Below are 5762 nucleotides of genomic sequence, written 5' to 3'. Positions count from 1 at the left end.
AGTAGTGTATAATAATATATCTTTAAATTTATTTATTACGAAAAATTTTTTGAATAAATATTATATATTATATGATGAAGATAAAATATTTGAAAAAATTATTGTTATTATTTTATCTATTAAATTTATTTTGTAAAATGAATTGTTTGAAGGCAAATGATTTCTTTAAAAGTTGGACATCAATTTGTAGAATTGCCTTTATACATTGTTTAAAGCGGGTTTATATAAGAAACTTGTTGAGATATTGGGCAGTAGTGCTCGATCTACATTTATATAAAAAAAATACAAACTTTAGATGTAAAATGGAATAAGATAAAGAGTACTTATCTTTTGAATTTTGTTTTAAAAAATAAAAATTAGTACTCAAAAATAAAATAAACCGTGAATATAAAATACCAACCACTTATATTATCATAATGTCTATTATATGGACCAGTTCCATTATCGTGTGTTTCTATCCTGTATTTTTCAAAAGGCAAAATATAAATACCTGGATTTGGCAATGGAGTTGGCATAAAAGTTGTATCAACTCCCTTGTCAAATCATCTCGCACACCTTCTAGCGAGGTGATGTTACATTTGTTGTTCACTGACGTTATTATTGATTTGTTGAATTCTCCCTTTCTTAATAAATACATGTCAGAACCAAAAGATAGTAAGACGAAGAAAAGAGAATCGATAACAGCGATGGATTTTTATAAGTTGAACAGTTATTTAATTTCCTCATGATTGTAATAATTATTTAACTCTTTTATGGATTAATGACTTTTTTAATTAAAAAATAAAAATGTATTATTACTATTTTGTCTATAACTTTCATTTGTAAAATAAATTATTTGAGGATAAATGATGTCTATAAAAATTGGACACCAAACTCTTATAATTAGAGGCCTGCTACACATACAAGTCTTTTTGGCTTACAAATTTTACAAGTCCAATAAAACACACGTATTACACTTAATTAACGCATTACACACTTCCACATTCAAGAGTAAATAAAACACACGTTATTCAATAAATTCATGTTTCCAAAGCGCACTACTCACCATGCATTATGAACAACTCTTCTTCTTTTTCCTCCATGAAAATAATTTTCTTGCCAAATTTGAAGATAATGAAACTTCAGAAATACACCCAAACGATTACAGAAATACACCCAAAGGATTACAGAAATACACCCAAACGGTTACAGAAATACACCCAAACGATTACAAAAATACACCCAAATGATTTAAGAAATACACCCAAAATTCGTTGAAGTACACCTTATGCATATTTCAAAACTCTTTTTCTTTCTCCTCCTCATCTTCTGTTGCTTCTTCTTTTTCAAAAACGATTTCAGAGCTTGATGTCAAAAAATAATGGAAATTGAGAATAACGAAGAAAGAAAACAGAGAGAAAAGCACGTAAATGAAGAAGAAGAATAGAAAGAGGAAGAAGAACGTGCAGCAAGAAGAAGAAGAAGGAGAAAGAGAAGGCAAGAAACGAAAGAAAAGAAGAAGAAGAGGAAGAAGAACGTGCAAGAAGAAGAAGAACGAGAAAGAGAAAGCAAGAAGAGGAAGAAGAAGAGGAAGAGGAAGAAGAAGAGGAAGAGGAAGAGGAAGAAGAATGTGCAACAAGAAGAAGAAGAAGGAGAAAGAGAAGGCAATAAACGAAAGAAAAGAAGAAGAAGAAGAATAAGAGGAAGAGGAAGAAGAAGAAGAACGTAGACCTTGTATCGCGTTTTTTGGGTTTATTCGTTAATTAACTTATAAAGCATACAAGCCCTAATGACTTGTATGCAGAGCTTTTCTGATTGGCTTTATATATTGGTATAGATCATGAATGCTCTGGTTCAATTAATTAAAAAAAATGGTTGAATTGAATCACTTTTGGACGTTTTATTTAGTGAAATTTTGAATGTTTGAATAATAAAAAATGCCATATGCACACTCCTAGCATATTTGTTTAAAACATGGAATTAGAATTAATTTAATTTCAAAAATCAAATTCTTTGTTTGGAATGGATAAAAACTTGGAATTGAATTGATTTATAAATCTCATAAATTTATATTATAACTGTTTAAATTCTTTTTTTTATGAAATTTAGTTGGAATCATTATGATTTGGTGTGTTAACATCATTTTTACTTTTAAGGTATTATATAAAAGATAAGAGTTTAGAATAAGAACTAAATTATTATATCCATTTTTAATTGAAATAAATTTTTATTTTATGTAATTAATTCCAAACACAATAATTTCCTTCAAGTTTAACTCAATTTAATTCATTTCAAAACAAATCAAATCAATTCCAAAAATATTTTATTCTAAACACACCCTTTAAGAAATATAAATTATAGAATAAAAAGTAACAAAATTCACACTTCATGAATCACTTCAGCGGTATCATTGCTCGTCTTCGCAACTACAACATCTATCTGAATTGAAATCTCATTCATCAATGTTGATATTAATTAAAGATGTCACTGAAAAATAAAAATCAAAGATTATTATTAGGTGCATCGATGGGAGTAGACGTTTTCACTACCTGAATTAAAAAAAAAATTGCATAAATATTAGGAATTTGTGTAAAAAATTATATTATTATACGAACAAATTGAATTCTCCCTAATAACACTTATTCATCATGAATCAAGATTAGTAATTCTTTTTATTTTTATTTGTGATAATCATAAATTTCAAAATTTTTCATGTGAATGATAATTTTATAATGTATACTAAAAATTATATTAAGTGTTTTTTTTTTTACTAAAGATAGGAGACTCGAACCCGCAATCTCTTAATTGAGTATGGGGAGTCTATGTCATTTAAGCTATTACTCATAAGCAAAATTATATTAAGTTTATAATTTAAAGAAGACAAAATGAAATGAGGGTGAGAATAAGATCGGACTCCAATGTGTGTATCAAGTGTGTGATCACAAATAATCAATTTGGTCAAATAATCAATTTATTTGCCCACTTAATTAAGTATTGGAAGTTCGAATCCTATTTTGTATATACATTAATATTATTAATATAACAGAGAGAATATCAATATAAAAAAGAAAGGAGAGAGTTTTAATTGTTGGCTGATTTTTAAATTAATTGGTTGAATTAATGTTGGTTATCAGACTTCTACAATTAAATTATAAATCTGGAATAAATTCTTTCAATTTTTTTTAATAATTAAAGAAGTAAAGTATAATCTTTTATCATTAATTTTATAAGTGAAACAAAAAAAATATAAAAAAAATTAAAAATCACACTTTATTTCCTCAATCTTTTTTTAACAATAGAGCCATTCCATCATAAACCACAACCCTAACAACAACAATAAATTTGGAACAAAACTGATATTGTTCTATATATATCTAAATTTCAGGGGAAGGAGCTTAGTTCTTTGGGACCCACAAATTAAATTTAATTAGTTATTCTTATTATTATTTTTTTATTCAAATAGATTAAACTATTTTTAATTTAAAAAAAATATATTACATCACAAACTTACACACATTTTATATTTATACATTTAATATTTTTAAGAATTTTTATTTATTTGACATTGTCAAAATTAAAACATACTAATATACTATTTCAATTAGGTCTTAATCTTTATTGATTCAATTTTTTTCTTACTCCAGTTATAAGATAAAAAAAAGGAAAAAAATAAAAAATAGAATAATTATGGATACAAAATATAAAAAATAAAAGAAAAGTGAAAAAAGAGAATCAGAAACTCAGAAGAGAAAAGAGAATTTGTCCATGTAGAGAAAGAACAAAAACCTGTGATTTTTTTTATTATTATGCCATTTTTTTAAATTTATTATTAAAAGTTTTTATTGTTACCTTATTTTTAAGGTGGCCGTTGATTTATTATTTTATTTTTAGTTACGATTAATTATAATAATTTTGAAAAGGTGATATCTAAGTAAAAAGTTTTAAAAGACTAATATTTTAGTATTAAATTTTAAAACGGAGATACATCGGTGAAAAAAGAAAAACCAAATCTATTGGTATGCGTCTTTTTTTTTTTCATATTTTTAAGGTATCGTTTGTTTTTAGTTTCTGAGAATAAGACAGAGACTGAGAAACTGATGTTTAGTATCATGTTTGTTGATTTAAAGATTGATATTAAAATTTTTGTTTTTATCTTTAAAATTTTTAGTATTTCAGTACCTCTAAAAAATGGAAATACAGGAGACTAAAATTTTTAGATATAGAGACTGAAACTTTAATAACATTTTATACCTAAAATACCTTCATTTCAATTAGTTAAATGATTTACGTTTTTTTAGTATTAGTAGATATATTATGTTATAATATTAAAGATAATTTATTATATATAAACAAATTTTTTTGGTAATAGACTTGAATAATCCATTACAAAAAAAAGATCTAGCTTAAAAACCAGTGGATTTTTAATTCGGTCTGACCGACTAATTTCCAGTCGAATTAGTAGTTCTTGAAAATATAATTTTGATTTATCAACCAAATTGCATAGCCAAACGATTTTCGGTTCAACTAGTTTACTTGGTCCAGTTTTTAAAATATTAGTTCAAATCACTCCTAAAAAACTTTTTATGTAAAAGTACAGCACTATTTAATATTTATCACCCCAAATCTTAATAAGGTTACAAAATCTCGTAAATCTAAGATAGAAATTCATTCCATAATTATTTTTATATGAAATTAATAGTTGAGAATTCAAAGATATTAAATTATTAATTTTTAATTATTAACTTTTCATAAAAATAACTGCATATTAATTTTTATCTAAATCTAAACTTTGCTTATCATTTTATTATCAAGTAATAATAATAATAACAACCATAGAAGAAAGTCATACATAATTGGTTGCTATGCTATAGTGCTAATTCATATTATCATTCATCAATTTAGTAGACTTTCGAGTTTGTATTAACATCGCATGCCGTAGTGTGTTAATCTTCTTTAGTCGTGATAATTTTTTGGTTAATTAAGAGTTTGTTTGGATATTATTAAATTGTTAAAAAAATTATTTTTTGATTTTTGTGACAAAATTTTAATAATAAAAATAAAAATATTGATTTTTTTTAGAAGTTATAATTTATATATTTTTAAATATTATTTTTAAAAATATATTTTTTATATAATAAATAAACAAAAAGATATGTTTACACTGTTGTATCCAAACATAATTATTAGATAGAGTAAAGTATTGTTTTTGTCCCTAATGTTTGAGATAAGTTCTATTTGTGTACTTAATGTTTAAATCATTCTATTTGCATCTCTAACGTCTGTAAAAGTGATTTAACGTTATCCTACCGTCAATTATATATCATAAGCTTTAGTTTGAGTTTTGAAAATACAAATGTCTATAAAAGAATCGATGATTCACTCCGAAAAATAGCTTATCAAAAGTTGAAACTAATCCCTGCATCATTTATATAATTCACTTTTCTAAGAACATGATTGAACCTAAACACAAATAATGGATATAATATTGAAATCCAACACATCCAAGTGAGATCTAATTGAGAATGAATACATCAAAGTGAGAATAATTAAAAATACAATTTGATTTGTTAATAAATTGACGGCAGGATAACACTGAATCACTTTTATAAGCGTTAGGGATATAAATATGACGATTTAAACGTTAGAAACACAAATATGACTTACTCCAAAAATTGAAGACAAAAACGATACTTTACTCTTATTAAATAAAAAGATATTTTTATATGAAGTATCCAAATATAAATTACTTTTACTTTTTTAAAAATCTAAAAAAAATTATTTCG

The sequence above is a fragment of the Arachis ipaensis genome, chromosome B08 (genome assembly GCF_000816755.2).
Source record: "Arachis ipaensis cultivar K30076 chromosome B08, Araip1.1, whole genome shotgun sequence".
Classification (NCBI taxonomy): Eukaryota; Viridiplantae; Streptophyta; class Magnoliopsida; order Fabales; family Fabaceae; genus Arachis; species Arachis ipaensis.
Note: the sequence above shows the minus strand (reverse complement) of the source record.